We start from the raw sequence: 22,990 nt of genomic DNA on the forward strand, positions 1-22,990 counted from the left end.
GGCCCAACAAAGCCCAAACCACTCAGCCAAGGGAGCTTTGCCTCCTCAGAAGGGAAAAGGGACCATAGATAGTGCTCTGCAAACTTGGCAGGCCATGTGGGAACTGATACAGCCAGGGTGGGCAAGCTGGAGCCAGGAGAACAATTTTGGCTCCTAAACTGGAAGCCTGAAAAATTGGAAGTGGCGCTCCATTTGTTTAAATTACCTTCTGAAACCATGCTCCATATGTGGGAACGAACAGTCACTCTGGTAGCCCTAAACACAACCAGGAGTAAATTGTTCCAAGATGCACATCTGCACTTACCAAAGATCAGACAGCAGGGCTGCCAAGGCAGGGCTTCATTTCCCTTACAGGACTTTGTTTTAAGAACTCCTAACTGAAAATGGCAGCCCAGGAAGGTGCTGTGTGTGGAACAGACCTCCATCACCCCTGCCTCAGCAAATAAAGGTCTGTCCTGCTGCCTTGGAATCACGGAATTGTCTAGGCTGGAAAAGCCCTCTGAGATCAGTCCAGTGACACTGCCAAGGCCACCTCCCCTGTGTCCCCAGGTGCTACCTCTACGTGGCTCTAAAACACCTCCAGAGATGGGGACTCCACGCTGCCCTGGAGAGCTGTTCCAGGGCTGGACAATGCTTTTGGTGAAGAAATTTTCCTTAATATCTAAATGTCCCTTGGCACAATTTGGGGCTGTTTTCTCTCCTCCTGTCCCTGTTCCCTGGGAGCAGAGCCCGAGCCCCTGGCTGTCCCCTCCTGTCAGGGAGCTGTGCAGAGCCACAAGGTCCCCCTGAGCCTCCTTTGCTCCAGGCTGATCCTCACCTGCTCCTGGGGCTCCAGACCCTTCCCCAGCTCCACTGCCTTTCTCTGCACAGGCTCCAGCTCCTCAGTGCCACTCAGAAAGCAGGTTTTTGTTTTTCTGCACATCCACACAAAACCACAATAAAATTCAAAGTCCAGATGCAACTCGAAGTGACGAGAGTCCCATCTCGAGGGAGGGAGGCTGCTCCATCCATGCCTGTGAGCACAAAGCCAGTGCAGGGCAGGTGTGTCACACACAGATTTCACATGGCCCTGGAGCTCGAGTGCTCTAAGCCCTCCTGCCTGGGCTGTACAGTCAGAGGGGCTGCAGCCAGCAGCTCATACTGTACGGCTCTCGGATGACGTGCCCAGTAAAACAAGCTGCCTGCCTGCCTGCTAAACCTGGACTATCACAAGACCACGACATAAATGTCAGGCCCAGCAGTGCCTGCTCGCACCCAGCCCTGCAGCCAAAACTGTGCCCCAAACCTGCAAGGGACTGAGCACAGCCCTTCTGCTTCGAGCCTTCATTTGCAATTCTGCTTGTGTGGGGACAGGCACAGAGAGCATCTGGAGTGCCTGGAGCAGGAGAGGGGGGCAGCTGATTTAACAAGTGACTGACCAGTCCTGGGCAGGCGATTTATTGCAGCTGTACAAGAAAGCACAGAAAAGTGCAGCAATCCAAAAACACTGCCTTGCTTATTCACACTCGATAACAACACTTACCCAAATTCTTTCCTTGCCTCTGTGTCCAGGGAAGGGAATGGAGCTGGGAAGGGGCTGGAGCCCCAGGAGAGGCTGAGGGAGCTGGAAAGGGGCTCAGCCTGGAGGAAGGGGGGCCCTTGGGGATCTGCTCACAGGGAACAGGGACAGAAGGAGAGGGAACGGCCTCAGGAGAGGCTTAGGGTGAACAGCAGCAGGAATTTCCCCATGGAAAGGGGGCTCAGGGCTGCCCAGGGAGGTTTGGAGCTCCCATCCCTGGGGGTGTCCAAGGAAGGACCGGAGGTGGCACTCAGTGCTCTGGGCTGGGGATGGGGCACAGCTGGGACCCCATGGGGGCCTTTTCCACCCTCAGTGATTCTGTGAAATATTGAGTGCTCAGCTTCAGGGAGCTGATTTAACCTTAAGTGAATTCTTTCCCCCTTAAGCATTTTTAACCATTTAAGATACCTGCAACACTGAAACCCCAAAGACAATGGTGATGCTGTAGGAAAAAAAAAAAAAAAAAGGCTTTAGGGCTGGATAAAGGTTCCTGAGCAGCAAGCCTTGCAGAGCTGTCCACAAGAGCTGTACAGCTCTGCTGAGCACATACTGAACCAATTACACAGGAGCCTCCCCAGACCCACACAACCTCGGGAGCTATCACATTATAGATCCTTATGTAAGGCACAGTGACGTAAATCCAGGCTCCCTTGACACACGCAGGGTGCGAGATGAGCGAGCCTGCAGGAATTTCAGATCATATTTCCCATCTCCCCTATTCATTCATTTGTATCATTTGCCATGACCTTGCTCTCCAGGGACATATATCACCAGAAGGAGATAAATTAGATTTCTATTAATTTGAATGATAGCAGCAAGAAACTGAAGGCGCTGTCTCACCAGGCTGATTAGTATTTTTTCTCTCTTTAGATGCAGATGAAACAAAGGCTTATTTACCAGCTGCAGGACTGGCCACACTGACTAACTGATGGCTGCTGTCGGTGCCAGCAGCCAGATCAGCTCATTTCAGCTCAATCCTGCAGCAGGATGCAGGAAGACCTCAGCCACCAGAGAGAGGAGATCCTGCATGCCCAAGGATTGCTTTTAATTTGTTCAGAGTGTGCAAGGGGAAGGCTCAGGCCAGGACTGCTCTCCACAGCCTGCAGGGAACATGCAGAGCCCTGCTCCTGCTCCAGCCCTGCTGGGTGAGGGGTGCTGCTCCCCAGCCCACAGCAGGTACTGTCACTTTTCCAGGAGAATCACCCTCAACGAGGCACCTACCCTGGGTGTCTGCCCCTGCAATTACAGCTGGGCTAAGCTGGGGGACTGACGAGAGGCAAGAGTTGAGTGGAGCCAGCACAGCCAGAGCTTTGTGTGGTGCAGGAGAACTTTTGTCTCTGCAGCAACGAGCTCTGTCGTGTTAGCCTGACTTTCTATGATTCAGGTACAAAATGAAAATGAGTTTCTATTCTAGCACATACCAAAAATTCCATAAATCCAACAGCTGCCTCAGGAAAAACAAGAATTTTTCTCTGGTTGCAGAATGTGGTGGAGTGTCAGACAATAAACGTGATATCTGAGATAACCATAATGGTCCAGGACCAATACGTGCACCTTGTAGAGAGCCCACAAGGCTGCTGGGGAGCCAGTCAGTGCCATCAGACAGGCTCCACAAAAACATATTCCTACAAGCCACAGCTTCTGTGCCTCACATTCCTCCGCTCATTCCCAGACACAACCAGCAGGCTCCGAGGTCAGGCTGCAAGAGCTGCTATAAAGTCATTAGCTGCACCCTCAGATCACACAGCCCTGCATCCCAGGGAGCTGCAAGAGGCAGGGCCATCGCTCCAGCAGGATTAACAACTTGGAGATGCTTAAAAGTACCAAAAAAATTCACATGAAGAGGAGGTAAGTGTTTAAATAACAGTTTCACACCCTAACACAGGTGAACACAGCTGCAGGGCCAGCTCACGGCGCGGTGCAGCCAGAGTTCAATGGCCACAGAGGGGACCAGAGCCAGGGGACATCAAGGCACCGAACGTCACCAGAAGAGCAGGACACGAGGTCACTGCACACAAAACACCCCAAAGGTCCACAGTCCACAGCTCCCCACGGGCACAGAGCATTCCAGCACTGCCCAGCTGGAATCACTCGCAGCTTACTGCTCAGGAACAACCCGTCCAGGACTGCAGCTCGGCAGCACACAGATAAACCCCCCTGGAAACCAGCCTGGCAGCAGGAGCAGGGCTCCAGGAGGAGCAGGACACCGACAGGACAGGCAAGCAGCTCTGAGATAAGGCATACACCGAGGGCAGTTTCACAACAACCAAGGAAAAAATCAACCCCATGTCGGCAAGTCTTGGGGAACAGCCTGGAATTATCTCCCTGCAAACCTGGGATCCATTCATCTCCACAGTGGTACCACAGGCACCCAGGCTGAGATTCTGGCAGCTGTGAGCTGAGCTGTGCTGCTCACACAGAGCACAGCTCGTTTCTGGGCAGCAGCTCTGCAGCCTGCAACTCTCCAAGGAGCAGCTGTGGAGGGATGGAAGCAGGAACCACTGCAGGGATGGCACTCCATCACAAAGGGGCACGGGCAGCTCCAGAGCCCCGAGCACAGTGCCAAACCAGTCCGAAAGCCCAAACAGAGCTGCAGAACAGCTGCTGAAGCAGAATGAGCAGCAGCACAGCACCTGAGCAGGTGAGGATCAGCCTGCTCCCACCCCAAGCCCGTGCTCTGCTGTCCTTCCCCCTCGTGTGCACCAGCCCTGCTCTCCGAGGGGACGCTGGCCAGCAGAGGGTAAACAGCTCTGCTCAGTCCCTCTGGGGAAAAAGGAAGAAAAAAGCTCTCCAACGTCACTGAAATGGAATGTGAGGGAACCAAGTGCACTTGTAGGGGGAGAGAAAGGAGAGCCTCACACTCCAGCCCGTGTGTACACAGCACTGGGCTGGGGAAGGCACGCATGGAGCATCCAACAGTGCATCTGCTGAAGATCCCTTCAGCTCTGAGGGTCTGAGGAGATATTTTGGTTCACAGAAAAGTTATGTTAATGCAATGAATCATTTGATAGGAATGTACAGTCATCCAATACAATGGAAAATGTAGAGGTTTGAGCGTTCGATGTGTGCACCCAGAATAAAAGGTTAGGGTAACACTTCTTCCAGAGGCATTACTCATCCCTGCCTCGGCTGCACATCCCTGCAGAGGTGTGCAGAAGGAGGATGAGCAGCAGCAGTAACTTATCAGCTGCAGTACAAAACCACCAGGTAAGAGCCATAAAAAGCAGAAAGCAAGACCTAAAGCACCCCTAAAGTAAGGAGTCTTTGTGCAGCAGGGCCACCTCCTCACCACTGCAGCTCTGAGTGGGTGACATGAGCTCCACCGCACTCTCACGGTATCCCGAGACACTCATGGAATGGTGGGACTCATCCTTCCACAAGCACTGTGAGAAATTCCCTGTATCAAAGAGCTGACAGGGTTTGCTGAAGCAGTGTAGCCATTTACCTAAGGAGAAAGAAGAGAAGAATGCTTGGTTGAAGCCAGCAGGAATTGTGCATTACACACAGGCTTTCCTGGGCTCCCAAAGCTGCACTCCAAAAGAGCATCCAGTCACAGACCAGAGTTCTTGCAGTGGCTGCTTAAGGACATTCATTCACAGAGATGAAGCACCCCAGCAATTCTAAACACAGCCCATTCTGCACTAGGTGGGGGTTTGTTTCCAAGGCCATGACATGTTGTGACGCAAGAGGCAACAGCACACAGGCAGATGACTCCCTCACACAGACAGGCAGTGGATTCACCCCGACAGGAGGTAAGCTGGAATCTCTCCCATGCCACACACCCTCCCCAAACCCCTCCTCAAGTGCACTCGGCTCTGCTGAGAAATAACGCAAGGAAAAGAGCATATGGGCAGATCCAAAGCTCTTCTGAATCACTGCTGCCTGCCAGCAGACATATTGCTGTCATTAGCCTCTAGCTCCGTCGCAAGATTTGTTTCTGAGAAGTCTTTGAGCCAACAGATTATATAAAGCTCAGACCCTTCCCCTTGCACACGAGCTGATAGCCTCCTCACTATGGAGGGGTGAGGAAAACACTCATCCCTGCACACACAGGGTGATGCAGCTAATCAAAACAACTTCCCCAGCCAACAGGCAGCGTGCTGCAGCCAGAGCTGAGCTGCCAGATAATGCCCACTGACAGGAGCATGGCACAGAGTCCCACAATGGTCTGGGTTGGAAAGGACCTTAAACACCAACCAGTTCCACCCCCTGCCATGGCCAGGGGGCACCTTCCACTATCCCAGGTTGCTTCAAGACCTGTCCAGCCTGGCCTTGGACACTGCCAGGGATGGGGCAGCCACAGCTGCTCTGGGCACCCTGTGCAGGACCTCACCACCCTGCCAGACCCTGCAAGGTGCTCTGAGGTCTCCACACAGGTACTCTTATCAACTTCAGGGCCTGCTCCAACACTTCCATGTCCTGCTTGTGCTGGAGATCCCAGAGCTGTGTGCAGGACTCCAGGTGCGTCTGCCAAGAGCAGAGGGGCAGAATCCCCTCCCCAGTCCTGCTGCCCACACTCCCCTGGATGTGTCCCAGGGCACCCTTGGCTTTCTGGGCTGTGAGCGCTCACTGCCAGCTCACATTGAATTCTATCATTCATAATGATCCTGTACAGAAAATCTGCAGAGATCAGAGTTTATTTACCCCAAACCCTGGGGCAGGGAATGGTGTGACCCTCTCCTGGCACCAGGGTCACACCATTCCCTGCCCCAGCCCCTTCCCAGCTGTGCTGCCTGACCTGGCAGCCCCACAGAACCGGCTCATTAACTCACAAGCACTTGGAAATAACTGCAGGTTACTGCCCAGGGTTCTCTGTATCTTTTATCTAAGCAAAATGCTACAGGACCAGGCTTGTTTGGTGCAACGCCCTTGTAGCTTCTACTCCCGGGAGCAAGTGAGCAGTTAGCTCTGCACACCTCACCTGGCTGCCTTTTGCCATCTTTTACAAACTAAGGCCTGAAAAAAAATAAATATATATTCTGTCTTCTGAGCTGTGAAGCAAAGACACCCTTTTTGGTTTCTTTATTAATACATAGCGGGATGGCCCCACCAGGTTGTGATAAACTCCTTGTGGTTTAAGCTTTACTGGAAACCAGGCTTCCTACCTTGTTAGTTTTCCATATTACTCTCTCTCATTAAGCAATTTAGATACTCAAGTAGTAAATCAGAAGTGAAAGGAAGGCTCTTAATCGCCAGATCTAAACAACACTGGTTTTCGTCACCTCGTAACTCCAGATAACCACCATCTCCTGGTCCAAGCTGTCTCACACACTGCATTATCTCTACACCTTCAGGTGTCTGAAGGAGGCCAAACAAACACACTTTAGTTTCCTTGTAGAAGGCTGGTAGTACTCCTGTGGCTGCTTAACACTTGCAGTGGGATGAGGTCTATTATTTCTCTAAGTTCTGGTAACTCAGCCGTAAATAACCACGGTCCCTGTGCTGAAAACAGCCTAGAAGAGACCAGGTGAGTGCAGAAGCCCCAGTGGTGGTGAGGCACAGCCAGCCAGCCCAGCAGTTACTCCTCAGTAACTCACTGCTGCTTCATCCAGCAATTCTCAACACAAAATACATAAACAGTCCCTGGAGCACAGATGGAAGCTGATCCCTATCCCCTCCCAGGGGAGTTCCCTCATCACTAGGCTACAAAATCATGTTCCCTCTTGCTTTCAGCCCTTTGATGATACAAATCTTACGTTCCTTCCTACACAGTGCCCCGGTTTCAACATGAGAGGCAGAGCCTCTCCTCCCTCCTCAGCCGGTAGCTTGAGGATTTGGGCACTCTCAGAACTGGAGTCAGGGACGCCCCAAGGCTCGAGGAGATGCCTCACCTGGTATCACACCAAGTGCCCTCTCCCAGCTGCCTTTCACTCACCCACAGGGTACAGTGCTCATCTGCCATGAGGACGTGGCTGCAGGAGACCATGGAAGCACTGACCTTCCCTGCCCATGGATTTGCTCTTTCCATGACAGCAGGATGCTGAAGGAAAAGGTCAAGTTCTTGAAGAGCAGAACTCATTCAAGTTTTCTCCTCACAGCAAAGGGCAGCTGTACAACAGCATTTTGCCACAGGTTTTTTTTTCAGGACTCCCACCCTGACTGCTCATGACTCTCCTGTAGAGCTGGTACTCACACAGCACCTCCTGCAGCTGCCTGGGCAGGCCCCAGGCTGTGCTGAAGGGAGCAGGCGAGCTGAAGGCTCTCCTCATCCTCTCTTGCCTGGCTCAGTCCAGGGTCCTGTGAATGAAGACAGGGAACCCCCACTCCAGGTACGAGTGAAGTGCAGGCAGTTTGTGTGCTTCAGGTCACAGAAGCAGCAGATCTTGGAGCTTGAATTATACTTTAAAAAATCCAAGTGAAATTCAAGCTCTATCACAGCCTTGCACTGCAGCTTCCCAGAGTCCTCCAGCCGTTTGTTCTCTCCAGGGAAGACAGACAGGTTGCCAACCAAGACTGCACTGTGGGATTAGCCAATGTTTATGAAGTGCTTTAAAGATTAGAAGTGTCACCTATGTGCTAAATATTTCTCTGGCACTATCAGCTTGAACAGCACCCGAGTATCTTGTATCTCCTCCTGCTGATCTTGAGCTGGTTGCCGAAGGCGTCACTCAACCTGACTCCCAACCACGGCGCTTGGCACTAATTCCAGGGGCGGTGTGAGACATATCACAGGAGAGGGCAGAATCAAGGAACCACTTAAACCCCAACTTCTGAACACTACTAGCAGAGTAATGACAGTAACGTCACCAGGAGAGGCTTAGGGATTTGTGTTTTTACAACATTCTCATCCGTGTGTGCGAGATGGAACAGCCTGGCGTGAAGCCCAACCGTGCGGAGAGAGGAGCTCGCCCCACTCACCCAGACGGAACTGGCTGGGCAATGGCATCAAAAGGCACTTTGTACACACCAGTCTGATAGCAGCCCAATGGAGCCCAGCTCCTGCACTTCCCTCAGAGCTTTTGGCAATGCTCCTGCAGTGCCTGGATTGAAAAACCGAGCAGTGAGTCCGAGCACACGGGACAGCAGCACAGCACTGCTCAGGCCCTCTGTGCTGTACACACACAGACCAAACTGCAGGGATACACCTATTTTCCTGCCTTTCTTCCTCTTGTTCCCTTTTCTCTTTCAGCTAGAACACAGACAGAGCTTGTGTCAAGACCTTGCTACTGATATCACACAGAGCCAAGGTGTAAGGCTCAGCTGGACATCCATGTTTCCCATTGACACACCTTTTGTTACCCAGATCCCATCCATCCTCTGAGGACTGACACTGCACATAGATCTAAAAACATCTAAAATGCAGAGTACAGCCCTACCCTCAGCCTATGGGCTTCACCAACAGCAGCAGAATCCAACAACTATTACCAAGCAGTCGAAAAATGAATCATTCAGTTCCAAGAGTTTACTCTGCACTGGAGAGAGAGAAAAACAAAGCTGGAAATCCCTCACTTTATAAACAACAGCTCCTCTGAAAGCACTGTCAATAGGAAGTTGTTGCTCCAAACTGTGTACACATTTGGCTCACAATTTGCCAACAATGAGGAAAATGAACTCCACGGAAGGATTCCCACACTGTGGGCCTAGTGCTGTCACCCCAAATGGATGCTGCCAGGGCCAGAGCAGCAGGACTGCGCCAGCAGGAGTTGACCTGCACCTCTGTGTAGGTGCCTTTGGGAGGGCATTTGGGGGAGGAATCCCTCCAAAGATGCCAAGGTGGGAGCATGGCAGGAGGCAGAGCACAGCTGAGGTGACAGTGCTCTTCTCACACAGCTTTAATGGTTTCTGTGTGACAGAGGGAGCGGAGCCCAGCCAGGAGCCTGCTGAGCGAGGTGCCCTGCTCGGGACAACCCCAGCCAGGTGTACTGCACACGGGTTGGGCTCTGCAGGTCCCTGTGGCTGACAGCTGCCTCCAACTCGAGGTGACTCACTCAAGTCACACATCATAAACACTTCTTACTCCAGCCCTGAATCTGGAGCACAGAGAACTCAAACAAAGCTCCTGTGACACATGCCATTCCTGCAGAGCCGCTCGCAGCCTCTCCTGAAACCAAAGGATCAAAGCAAACAGAGGACTGGAATTGCTGTTCAAGATCTTCAAACACATTTAAGATAAGAAAAAAACAGCTAGCAAAAACCAAAAAGCTATCTTAATCACCATTTTAATTGGGAGTTGATACTGCTATTCTAACAAAACCACTGGAGCATCCATATCCCAACACTCAGGTGCAGGGCTGAGGTTTCCAGCAGCGAGGGGCAGGAGGCACCGTGGCAGAATGTGCAGAGCAGCCTTTGTTCTGGGACATGGTGGGGAAAACATCTGCCAGGCCCAAAGCACCGCTCCCTCCAGGGCGATAGGATCTGACCTCGGAGCACAGGAAGGCAGCTTTGTTCCAGGCAGCAGGGAGGGAAGGCGGTGCTAGCACTGACACTGCACAAGGGCTGGGACCTGGGAGACCTGCAGGTGGTAAAACAAGAAGCCTTCTGCTGCTGCTCACCTCAGACGGAGCAGCCTCTGCAGAGCTGCTCTTGTTTGGACAAGCACGTTTGCTCTGGTGTCTATTTGAATGATGACTCACTCCAACAAGCCAGGGCACCCTACCACACACAGCCCCGAAGTGCTGACTTGGGGCTTGGGATGCAAATCCGGCAGGAAGCGGCGCTTCCCGACCAGGGCCACCCAGGCCTGGTCACTGCTGCCATTGCCCTCCTCCAGTTGCACTCCCAGCCTGGATGACCAATCCAAAGAGAAGATGACAAGAACAAGAAAATTGTATAAAATTTGCTCTTAGAGCGCTTCTGAAGTTACTTTTTTTCTCTTTGAATATTCGTGCTCTGCAAAAGTGACGCCCCAGTTGCGAGTTCCTTGTGTGGCACCCCGTCCCTGTCTCAGGAATGCTGCCCAGCACCCCGTCCCTGGCTTGGAGGCGAGCCCGTGGCCACCCCGCTGGTGGCACTCCTCCAGTCACTTCCACTTTTGTCTCCCCAAGCATGTGAGAGTCACAACCCGTGACGAGCCGGGCAGTAATTGCCGTATCGATTTTGACGTTCCTCCGGCCGGAGCAACGCCTGTAACTGTAAACCATAAACCTTTTAATATCCTGCTCAATTATGGGGAAAACAACTCCTGAGCAGCAGCACGGCGGGAGCATCGCTCAGGGCCTGCTGCTGAGCCTGCCTGGGGATGGCCAAAGCACACTGAGACACTGTCGGGGGGACAGAGCACAGACAGCCCTGCCACGTGTCACTGCCACTGCTCCCAACCCCTTTTGTGCTGACCTCACCAAAGAGCTGAAAATGCTGGAACACATGGAATGAGAAGACAGATAAGCCAATGGATGGTGTGCCATCAGAACGTGACTTAGTGCTCGTGCAACCTCTGGGCTGCTCACAAATCCGAGAGAAAGAGCCCAGGAATTAAGAAACTGCGTCTGGGCACTGTCACACAAGGCAGACTTACAACCTCTCCATTATTTACAAACAGTTTCAGGGAAAGGGAAACAATCAGAGTGACTGTGTGGCCTTTAGAAAACATTCCCATCGACTGCAAAAGCACAGAATCACAGAGTATCCTGAGTCAGAGGGACCCATGAAGTTCAAATCCTCCCCCTGCATGGGACAAGAATCCCCCTATATCCCTGAGAGCATTCTCCAAACACTCCCTGAGCTCCTGCAGCCTTGGGGCTGTGGGCACTTCCCAAGTCAGGTGCCTTGATGACAAAAGAATGAGATCAGTGGAGCACACCTCTAATCCCCAGCTCCAAATCCTGGTGTTGGTCACCTCACCAGCCCTTTCCCCAGAGAAGGGGCAGGTTTGGAGACACTCAGCCTGGAGAAGGCTCCCACCTTGCTCTGTGCAGACCTGACCCGCTTTTGTCTTGCTGTGCTGCGAGCCAGCCGGGCTTTGTTGCCATGGTGAAAGCTCTGACACGTTTAGTTTTCCCACTAATTTCCTGCTGTACTAAAGCAACTGCTGCTCTGCACCTCACTGCCATGGCACAGCAACAAGGAACCCCAAGAGCCCCAGAAACAGGGGGCAAGTCCAGCCACGTGCTGGTCACTGCCAGCTCCTCCAGGCAACTTCATTTACACCTCCTCAATATCCCAAACCCATCTGCCTTTAAGCCCTACAAAAGTTGTAGAGATTTGGCCATCACTCAAAAAGGAACTAGACAATTCAGTGATCCCACAATTAGGGGCTGTATCCCACCTTACCTTGAAAGAAGGTGGTGCATTTCAAATCCCAGACTGCAGTCACCAAACCACCCCATTTTCCTTTGGGCTCACATGAAGGGATCGGGTTCATTCCCGACCGTGTCAATGGTAAGTGAAAACAAGGATCCAGTTGCGTCTGTGGAACCAAACTGGGACCAGCAGCACACACACACGAGGAAAAGCAGAGACTGAGGCCCACACTGTCAGCTGATGACTCAGAAACTGCACAAGCGCCCACTGAGTGGGAAAATACCTATAGTCAGCCTTCACTTGTCATTTTACTGTGTAATGGGAGTCTCAGCTTGGATGAAAAACACATGAATATTTTGTTCTGACTAAGCACAGGTTTCCCCATGTACCTCAGCTCTGCCAGGGCAGTGGGCACACGACACCCACGCTGCAGCAAGGGGGAGGGAGCGACCGAGATTTCCCTCTCCACCAACTCTGCACTTTGTTTCTAACATAAGCCAGCTGAATTAACCAGCAGAAAGGAAAAGTCTTTGGATTTTTTTAAATCTTACACTTCCCAGAGCCGCTCAGGGGAAAAACAGCCTCTGTGGAAGCCAAGTATTAAAATCCTCGTACAGAGAATGAATCAGAATGATTTTTATTGGTTTCCAATGAGATTGTGCTTGAAAACAAACAGTTGCTGTATGACTGACAACCCCCTCACTGTGTCAGAGAGATGGGAGAACATAGATGGGCTTTGTAGAGCTGAGAACATGCTCCTCCATGGCTGCTGGGGAGCAGTTCGATTTATTAATGGTACGTGTGCAAAGAAATGGAGCACAAGCTAAGCTGTATCATAATCAGTTTGCTGGGGGGGTCCTCCGACCTCCAAAACTGCTGAAAGCAGCCACAGCTGCTCCGGCCTCGGGCTGCAGAGGACACGGCTACAACAAAGGAGCACCATTGTCTGCCGGCCACCTGGGAACGAGCAAACCTGCCATAAATCAGCCAGCACATGATGCTTGCTCCGTCCCAGGCAGGGGAGAGGCCAGGACAGTTCCCGGCAGCGGTGGAGGCTCGGTGGGAGCCGGGAAGAGCCGCGCAGGCTGCCCGCAGCCCGTCCGTCTGTCCGTCCGTCCGTCAGCGGCACTCCAGCCAGGCCGATAACCTTGACAGAGCCACGTGCGAGATTACAGCCCAAGGATTTCCTACAAGCACATCCAGAGAGGAAGGACTAAGTACCAAGACTAATACTTTTCATCTTTGGCTGCTGCCAGTGCTGTGAGCTTCCACGAAAATTTGGGGCACGCAGAGACACGATCACACTGTCACAGTGACTGACAAAAGCAAACCCTTTCCTGTAGCACTAATTACTTCAGCTGAAAGGGGCACAGACAAACATCTTTAAGAATTTAGATATACACGTGACAAGAGGCATTTTTTCCCCTAGTTTCTCCACCGTCACTGTCTGAAGGCTGTATGACAGAAGATCTACCTGGCAAGGGTACCCTGAGCATCAGCACCGCTCCAGAATCCTGCGAGCCTGCAGGAGCAGCACGACACCTGAACAGACTGTATCCTTCCATTCCACAGACAGGAACCAGCTCCAATTAGGCTCGGTGCTGCAATTCAGCGTGTTATCTGATCACACTTCACACACACAATGACACACAGCTCATAAACGTACTCCTTCCATTAGGAGCACTTCGTGTTGCGAAATGCCACAATTAGTTTTTAGGCATCAGCTTCAGTGCAGCTGCCTTCGCCCAACAGCAAGAAGCCTCAGGGCTCTAAAGATACTGTCCCTGAGAGGGGCCAGAAACACACCTGAAGTACCTGATGAGCCTGAACATGGCCAAAAAAACCAGAAACACTTCAGGTTACATGACAGCAGATCCCAGAGCCTTAAAAATACCCTTGTGCCCACAGTGTGATGGCCATGGGTCTGTCACACACCCATCTGTGCTATCCTCCATATACATTCCAAAGCTATTCCTGCAATTAAACTCTCTGCACAGACAGAGGTTATGCAGGAAAAGGCACAGCTGAAAGCCAAGACAGCCAAAGAGCCAGGACAAGCTGAGACTGACTTGTGTAGGTGAGGAAAAACCTGGAAAAAATGTGTCTTCCCTTCTGCTGCAGAAATCCACGCACACTTCCCCAGCCTTGAAAACACCTCGCTGCATCCCTCTCATTCAGAACTCCTTCCAACAGGACCAACCACATTTTAAAAGTTATTGGAAGGAGACAAGAAACATCCATCTGCTTGCTGAAAGGCAGCAGACGCACACAGCCTCCAAATGCAGACTTTAATTGAAACACTTTAATGCGCTGCCGCGGCCCCGCGCTCTCGCTATTCCCAGCGGTGCCGAGGCGTGTGCTCGGCTAATGGAGCTCTGACAGTCGTCCTGGGCCTGGCTCCCTGTCAAACCACGCTGGCCTCCAGCTCCGGGCCTGCAGTCGCACGCTGATACCCCACAGACTCCTTTTCTTCTAAACCATCTTCCAAATGCACTGTAATTAATGCTCTATAACTGCAGCCGACGCTTTAAGGAGCTGCAGGCAGAGCCAAACCGTACAGGAGAGCGGCGAACGTCGAGGAGATCCCGAGCTACAATGGCAACACCCCAGTGGGCCGTGGGGAACAGGCACCCCAGCATGGCACAACCCTGGCTCGGGCCGGTCCCTCATCCCTCTGCACATCGAGGCGTAACTCAACACACCAACACTGCTGTCAGCAGGCCCCAGTTAGGCAGCCAGGGCAGCACTTGGAAAGCTGGTTAGGCTCCCGCTGCGGGCTCTGGGACGACATGGGCGGTTTGTGTCTGTGGCTCAGCTGACCTGCTGCAGGCTGTGCTGAACCACCCTGTGCACAGGCTGACCCCAGCGCTGCCATCCAGGCCAGGTGAAGCACAGCCCGCTGCTGCACCCCGCACTGTGCCACAGCACCAGGTGAAGCACAGCCTGCTGCTGCACCCTGCCACAGCACCAGGTGAAGCACAGCCCGCTGCTGCACCCCGCACTGTGCCACAGCACCAGGTGAAGCACAGCCCGCTGCTGCACCCCGCACTGTGCCACAGCACCAGGTGAAGCACAGCCTGCTGCTGCACCCTGCGCTGTGCCACAGCACCAGGTGAAGCACAGCCTGCTGCTGCACCCCGCACTGTGCCACAGCACCAGGTGAAGCACAGCCTGCTGCTGCACCCTGCACTGCGCCACAGCACCAGGTGAAGCACAGCCTGCTGCTGCACCCCGCACCCTGCCACAGCACCAGGTGAAGCACAGCCTGCTGCTGCACCCTGCACTGCGCCACAGCACCAGGTGAAGCACAGCCTGCTGCTGCACCCTGCGCTGTGCCACAGCACGTCTGCTTTCTGTGTCTGCATCCCCACCTTCCTCACCTGCTCCTTCAGACGGGTTCTGAGGAACTGCAGCTCCCAAATCCCACAGGGAGGTTTCCCAGTGCCGTGTTTGCCTCTGACAGCCATCACAAACCCTGCACAGGCAGCCCCTCCTGCACACACTGCAGCTGAGGGCACGAGCCAATACTCATATTGATGCCTTCATTTCAAACATTCCATGGCCAAAGCAGCTCCAAGGAGAGCATCTGCACTCTTGCTATGGAGTTATAGCCACAAAGTGCAGCCCCAAGCCCAGCTCCCAGGATAAAGTTCCACATCTTGCACAGAAGGATGCTGGAGTCACTCCCAACACACCTGCACTGCACAAGGACCAGCTCCTTCCTGCAGCTCTTCCAAGCTGGAAATTGTCCCCAACACTGGATGCAGAGAAGAAACCAGAAGCATCAGCGACATTTCTCTGGGATCAGACCATGCACTCTGAAAGCACCCAAAGCTTCAAGATAACACCCAGCCAGGTGTGACAGGCTCCAGGGAGATCAGCTCTGCTGCTGTGCTGCCCCAGGATCTCCTGCCCATCCTCTGATGTGCAGAGCAGAGCTCAGCTCGGCTCCCCCCACACACACTGGGCTATTTTTGAGCTCAACGTGTCAGTTCCACTGGCTGTGGGAGTTTGTTTGTGTGGGATAGCATGATTCGACTACTTTGAAAGTTGGCTGAAGCCACATAATTCCCTTTTCATGGAACCCTTTTGATGGCCATTTAGCAGAGAGGGTGAGGTTTAGCCTCAACTAGAGAGACTTGGGGTCAGAATTACTAGAAAAAGACACATAATGACTAATAATGAATCAGCCTTCGGTGGTTTCTTCATGTAAGTGTTAACAGAGCATATTAAACCCCTGGCCTGGGATCAGCAGAAAGGCCCTGAATGCATTAAATGAGTACAATGGCTTAACTAGAGAATCCCCAAATTGCTCTGTTTAAACCTGTGCAAGCTCCAAGCCAGTCCAAGCTTTGCTGGTGCAGGTTCAGGTAAATGCAGCACCTTGCTGGGGGTGTGCAGAGCATGAGACCCACCGTGGTCACACAGGGAAGTCCCAACTCTCATGAGAATCCTTTCAGCCAGAAAGGAAGGGAGAACTTCCACCACAAACTGTGAATTCTACTCTGCTGGCAATGCTGGAGCAACTTCCCAAAGCTTTACTTTCAAGGGGATAAACACAGAGCTGTTATGCAATCGTCTTGGTGAGAGCAAGAAGGGGCAGCACCCTGTACAGCCCCTGCACAGGGCTGATACAGCACCCAGAGAGAGGACAAGGGAAAAAGGAGCTTAGAGCTGCTTCCCTGTGAAAATGTCTAATACCCAAGGAGCCCAGTCTCCCAGCAACACACTGCCATTTCCTTATTTCCCTCTCACGTAATTCCTCCTTCAAACACAAATGAGGAGACAGCTTCTAGAAACCCTCATTAGGCCTCTGCAGCACTCACCAAACCTCTGTGAGACCCTCCTGGAAAAGAGACACCGATCCCTGTCTGCCACAGCCCTTCCTCCTCCTGCTCCTGTCCGTGGCTCTGCCTCACAGGGCAGCCTCTGTACCTGCCCAAAGGTGCCCCCACCTCGTTCATCAGGTGGGGATTGCCTCCTGCTGCAGCAGCTCAGAGCTCTGGGACAGCAAATATTGGAGAGGAAGGGACTCCAGGCAGGGGGTGGGAGGCAGCCAGGTTGAAGAGGTACTGAAGTTGTACCCACCTCACCCCCCAAATAAGCTAAGAGCCACACAGCTGAGAAGTAGGAATTAACTATCCAGGCTCTCTTACAATATTCTCCCTGCCCAGAAAGGCTCAGGACACATGCCACAGGCCCCCCAGCTCACCCTGCCCTCTGTCAGCTGGCTCTCCTGTTTCCACCTGTTAGCATCTCAAGAAGCAGCCTGGTCTCCAATTCAATCATGCTCTGGCATTAACATCTTGGTAATCAAATGTTATTTGCTGTAGCAAGAAAAACATTGCAACGAAACATAAAATGTCAGTACTTCAGCCCACAGTTGATACAGGCAATGGCTCTCTGAGGTTTTAGGAAATATTCCCTCTTATCCTCACTGTGGCAACTCTGCTTAGCCAAAGTTCATTTCTAGCTTTTAGGCTTTTGCTAAATCTCCCCACCAAATGAGAAGTAAAATACAACTCTCCTGCAGCACACAGGCGAGGAGAACAAAGGCCCTGTGAGCAGCAGGATCATGCTGCCTGAGGAATTAGCCATCCACAGCACCAGCTCTCCTTATGGCCAGGAGAAATAACAAGCAGGACAGGTGAAGCGCCACCAAACACTGCAAAAGAAAAGGAAAATGACTGATGAAAGGTGAGCAGGCGTGGGTCATTACAAAACGTGTGGCACCGGTATTGAACAATCCCATCTGACACGAGGCCGATGAGTCAGGGCACGCTGGCACGGGGCTTATCACACGGGCTGCAGGGAGCAGCCCTCAGTCAGCCCAGAGCCACGTGCCTCGCTGAGCATGGCCAGAGCAGGACAGAGAGCCACCAAGGCTCTCCCACCCTCTGGGCTGAGAGCGCTCTGCATCGGAGCGGGGAAATCCAGGCAAGCCCTGGAGCCCCCATGTTCAGAGATCAGAGTGTGCCAAGCCAAGCCTGAGACTCCCAGTGTGCCAAACCAAGCCTGAGACTCCCAGTGTGCCAAACCAAACCAAACCTGAGCACTCCCAGTGTGCCAAGCCAAGCCTGAGACTCCCAGTGTGCCAAGCCAAACCAAAACAAAACAAACCAAGCCAAACCTGAGCGCTCCCAGTGTGCCAAACCAAACCAAACCAAACTAAACCAAACCAAACCTGAGACTCCCAGTGTGCCAAACCAAGCCTGAGACTCCCAGTGTGCCAAACCAAACCAAACCAAACCAAACCAAGCCAAACCTGAGTGCTCCCAGTGTGCCAAACCAAACCAAACTAAACTAAACCAAACCAAACCTAAGACTCCCAGTGTGCCAAACCAAGCCTGAGACTCCCAGTGTGCCAAACCAAACCAAACCAAACCTGAGCACTCCCAGTGCGCCAAACCAAGCCTGAGACTCCCAGTGTGCCAAACCAAACCAAGCCTGAGACTCCCAGTGTGCCAAACCAAGCCTGAGTGCTCCCAGTGTGCCAAACCAAGCCTGAGACTCCCAGTGTGCCAAATCAAACCTGAGCCCTCAAGAAGTGAAGGCAGCACAGCAGGAAGATCACTGCACTTGGGCAGGAGCTGTGTTCTCCCAGGACCGTCAATCCCATCTCAAGAGGAAGATGGACAAGAAAGCAACTCCTATCTCCCAGTGAAACACACCATGACAGCAAGTACACACTGCTCCGTGCCCCAGCTGCATCTCCAGCCACATGGAGCGATGGAAGGGATGGAACCTGGACAGCAGAGAGCTCTCAGCAGTGCCCAGCGACCACAGCGTCCCTCTCTGTCCTCCTCAGCCCCAACAGCTCCTGAAGGCTCAAACACAGCACCCAAAGGGCATGGGAACATAAGGTATGTGCTCCTTGGCACACTCACCAACATTCCCTGACCAGCCCTCCTGAAAAAATGTGGCATTAAAAACAACCCCACCGCCTGAACAGAGCTGGAATCCTAATGAAGTCACTTGGATGATTTACAAATGGAAATTCTGTGGAAAACAATTCATTCAGCAGGTCACTCTGAAGATTTTTAGCACAGAAACAAGGGTTTCTTGTAGAAGACGAGAAGAGACAAAAGGAAGGGGGACAGAAGGAGGGATGCAGCAAGGTATCCCACAGGTGCCCAATTCATCCAGGTCAGAGCAGTGGCTCCAGCTCCTGCCCAGCCATCAGAGCAGCTCTGACAGAGCACAAGAGTCCAGCTTTGCATGGGCAGGGACTGGATGTAAATTGCTGCCTTGGTTAATACGTAAATTGCAGACTGTTCCCTTCTATTCCATCAGCTCCAGCGGAGACAATTATGAATACAGGCCTCCTGCCCTTTGGGATGATTAACATTCCCCTTCCTCAGTGTCCCCAGCACTGCTGACCCACATTCAGCTCCTGAAATGCAGTTCTATGTAAACTGCAACGTTGGGTGTCAGCAGAATGTGCCAGCCCAGCTGGGCCGGGCACTCTGCTCCTCTCTCTAAACAAATGCAGTGCTCAACTTCCCAAGGGCCAGGAAAATCTCAGCCCATCAAGATCAGGACCCAACCACCCTCTGCTTCTCTTTTTAGGGAAAAGGGGACACAAGCCAGGAATGCTCTGGCTGTTATCTCGAGCTGTCATGTCAAAGTCCACTTGACCTGGTAAATGTCCGTCAGAAAGGAAAACAGGATCCAACACCCATCCCAGACCACCTCTAACCCCGGGCTCAGCAGTGGGCACCAGCCCACACCGTCACTAATTCCACTTTCTGGAAAAGGCCCCAGATCACGGGTACATCCTTTCCAAGCTCACACAGACACTCAGAGCAGAATTCCATGTGAGACGGTGCAGGAGTCCTTCCCAAGGAGGGGCCGTGCCGAGCAAACCCGCTTTTCTCTAAGAGAATGTGACATGGGGTCAAGTTTGTGCAGGGATTTGGAGGCTATATTTGAGCTGCCCGGTTCTCTTACGCAGCTACTACTGGGAGAGCAGGATCACCTCGGGAAGGGGCTGCCAGCACAGGCAGCAACCGGGTGCGCCTGCGTTTAGTGATCAAAGAATTCTTTCAGATGCCTAAATGGGACCATTTTGCCAAGGTTTCACTCGCTTCCAAGTTGTTTCCATTAAGTCAAAGTGTTAAAAGTGTAACTGTGATGAAGACAAGCTCGCAGTAGCATTATTTTGTATTTCTGCTGCCAGTCAAAAACGCTTCCCCATAAGGATTTGGCTTTTCCAATGCATTTATATCAACACCTCCCCTCTAATCTCATGAGTCCCAGAGCCTGAACCAGGCAGCTCCTTTCTCCTTCCCCACTCCTCTCCCAGAGCCAACAGCAACAGCGCTGTCAGAGAAGGAAAAGTACTGAACCCAAGTGCTCAGGGTCTGCAAGCAGAATCCAATCCATTCACTCGCACTCCTCTCCAGAGGCTGGGATTTGAAAGGAAACCTGACCTCGGACTTAAGAAAGCTTCCAGGTCAAGTTTCAGCTCCAAGCTATCCCAGCTCAGCCAAACAGATGGCAGTTGTTCCAGCACAGGTATTTCCCCGGGCTCGGGGAGCCCCCGGAGCTCAGAGGGACAGGGACTAGATCTCCTGCATGCAGGGAACGTGCTGCAGGTCCAACCCGCTGCTCCAGAGCCCCCAGCACCTCACCATCCCACCAGAAAGCTGCTTCCTGAACTCCACACCCCGCCCTCAGTCATTCCAGGGCAGTGGGAATGAGTGTACACTGCTGCAAAGCAAAGCTTTCCAAGCTTAGTGTCCACTTCCATCACCCAAAGCCAACGTGCAAAATCCTTGGACCTGTAAACCCGGAACACAATTTCCAGACAAAATCTGTGTGTGTACTCTGCCGTTCTTCGGACAAAATCAACTATTCCTGCACAAAAATGGTCTCTGATTTGGTGTTTTGCAAACTTCAGAGTCAGCACCACTGAGAAGAAACCTTGACCCAAGGATGAGTTTGGAAACAGGAAGAGGAAAGCAGCTTGGAGCTAGATCCCTCCTTTTCCAGGAACGATCTCCACGCAGAGGGGTCAGTGCCCTGCACTGGGGGCACCTGAACCCATCACCCTGTTTCTCTCAGCAAGGTTCAGGTTCATCACGGGGAGAACACCTCAAGTGCAGGTTAAATTGTGGCATCGAGCACTTGCAGGCACAAAACTGCCGTCAGGGCAGGCAAATACAGCCCAGCTCTGAAAAGAACTGTCCAGGAGGCGTTATAACCGATGTTTAAATAGCCCCTGAAATTAATTTCACTTTATTATCCGGGCAAAGAGCCAGAGCTCCAACAAACCAAGGCGATGGCGGATTTCTCCTCCTGTTTCAAAACAATGCTGCTCCTGGAACTGAGAGAGGGGCAATCCAAGAAAGTGACAAAGGCGTAATTCGTGAAAGTGACAGAGAGACAACCCCGGGAATTGACAGAGGGGCAATGCCTGAAAGTGACAGAGAGACAACCCCGGGAATTGACCGAGGGGCAATCCCAGAAAGTGACAGAGGGAATTGACAGAGGGGCAATCCCAGAAAGTGACAGAGGGACAACCCCGGGAATTGACAGAGGGGCAATCCCAGAAAGTGACAGAGGGAATTGACAGAGGGGCAATCCCAGAAAGTGACAGAGGGACAACCCCGGGAATTGACAGAGGGGCAATGCCTGAAATTGACAGAGGGACACCCCCAGGAACTGACAGAGGGACAAGGCCAGCCAGCACCATCCTCTCTGCAGCGCTCGCAGGAGCCAGCGCGGAGCCAAGAGCAGCAGGGCAGGCGCAGGGCTTTGGTTCGGGCCTGCCTGCTGCCTGCCCGTGCCAGCCCCGCTCCTGCCGCAGCTCCGGGGCCATCCCGGGCTGGCACTGCTGCATGCAGCACCGCGAGCCGTGCCCGGGAGCCCGGTGTCACCGGCACCACCGGGAGCACAGCGCGGTTCCTCACGGATCTCCTGCCGCGCTCCGGGGCTCGCGCGTGCCGGGATCCACCCGGATCTCCCGCCGTGTTCCGGGGCTCGCCTGGCAGCGCGGCCGTACCTGGATCACCTGGACCCGCCGCTCCCTCGGGAGGCCCTTCCTTCCTCGCGCTGCTCCCTGCGCTTTCCCACGGCCCTGAAGGCTCGGCCACGATCGACTCCCACCGTCCCGGTAAGGAACGACCTGTCCCCCACCTGCCCCCCGCGTCCCCCCGGCTGGCCGGGAGCATCCCCGGGTACCGCGGGAGCATCCCCCCGCTCCACCTCCACGTTATCCCGGAGCCACGGGACCCGCGGGGACACCCGTGTCACCCGTGACAGCGGCCCCGCTCCCCGGCAGCGCCCGCCCGGGGCAGGGGGGGCTCGGGGCCGCTCCCCGCTCGCTCGCCGCTCACCGGGCCGGCGCCGCGACCCCCGCGGGGGACTCACCTTGGCGCGGGTCACCAGGTGCGTGGCGAGCTTCACCACGGCGAAGTTGCCCTTGCCGATGGTGCGCTCGATCTCGTAGTAGCCGATGCGGGCGGGCCCGGGGGGCCGCGGGGGCGGCGGGGCCGGGGAGAGCCGGGGGGCCGCGGGGGGAGCCCCCGCTCCGCCGCCTCCTCCCGCCGCAGCCGCCGCCGCCATCTTGTCGCGCGGAGCGAACCCCCCCGCGGGGCTGCGGCACCGCGTGAGCTCATCCGCGGGGGGGCGCCGGGGGGCGGGCGGCTGCCATGGCGACGAGGGCGGCGCTCTGACGTCACCGCTCGCGTCACGGGCGCGCGGCCCGCGGAGGGCGCCCCCGTGCGGCGGAGAGCGGGGAGAGCGAGGAGCGCGCTGCGGGTTTGGGGAGAAAGCCGCGGGAAATGGGAAACTTGCCGCGCGTGACGTCACGCCATCGGGGACAGCCACACCCCCCCGGTCACATACACCTGGACACGCGTCATCTCGGGAGGAGAATGACGTCACGGAGAGGGGCTGCGGTGGGTTGTGGGTGCTGCGGTTTTGGGGAGAAACCAGTGAGATATGGGAGATGAGTCTGACGTCACTCTCCAGTGGGGAGAGCTGAATGATGTCATGGTGAGACCGCCCCATCTGGTGCACCCCCGGGACCAGGGAGCTGGTTCTGTTTTGGGGCAGAACCCACGGTAATCGGAAACTTGTTCTTGTGACATCGCTCCTTGTAGGGACATCAGAGACCATGCACGTGCAGGGCAGAATGACGTCAGGGGCATTAAATGACATCACAGCAAGGGGCGGGAGGTGCCGTGGTTTTTGGGTGAAACCCACGATAAACAGGAAAAGGATTCCTCGTGCCATCACTCCGCC

At 53.8% G+C, this 22,990-nt stretch overlaps 1 protein-coding gene across 4 annotated transcripts in view; it reads right to left on the bottom strand.

Annotated features, from left to right (window-relative positions):
* SIK3 (SIK family kinase 3) overlaps positions 1-22,246 on the bottom strand; it is a 69,501-nt gene extending 47,255 nt beyond the window's left edge. For 2 of the 4 annotated variants that reach the window (XM_063178533.1, XM_063178532.1), the window contains exon 1: positions 22,115-22,227. The gene's annotated coding sequence lies outside the window, so the exon portion shown is untranslated. Of the gene's footprint in view, positions 1-22,114 lie in introns of all 4 variants that reach the window. The other 2 variants (XM_063178531.1, XM_063178530.1) reach the window with 2 other exon arrangements.
* Positions 22,247-22,990: the final 744 nt, after the last annotated feature.

This window comes from Melospiza melodia, chromosome 29 (assembly GCF_035770615.1).
Source record: "Melospiza melodia melodia isolate bMelMel2 chromosome 29, bMelMel2.pri, whole genome shotgun sequence".
Taxonomy (NCBI): domain Eukaryota; kingdom Metazoa; phylum Chordata; class Aves; order Passeriformes; family Passerellidae; genus Melospiza; species Melospiza melodia.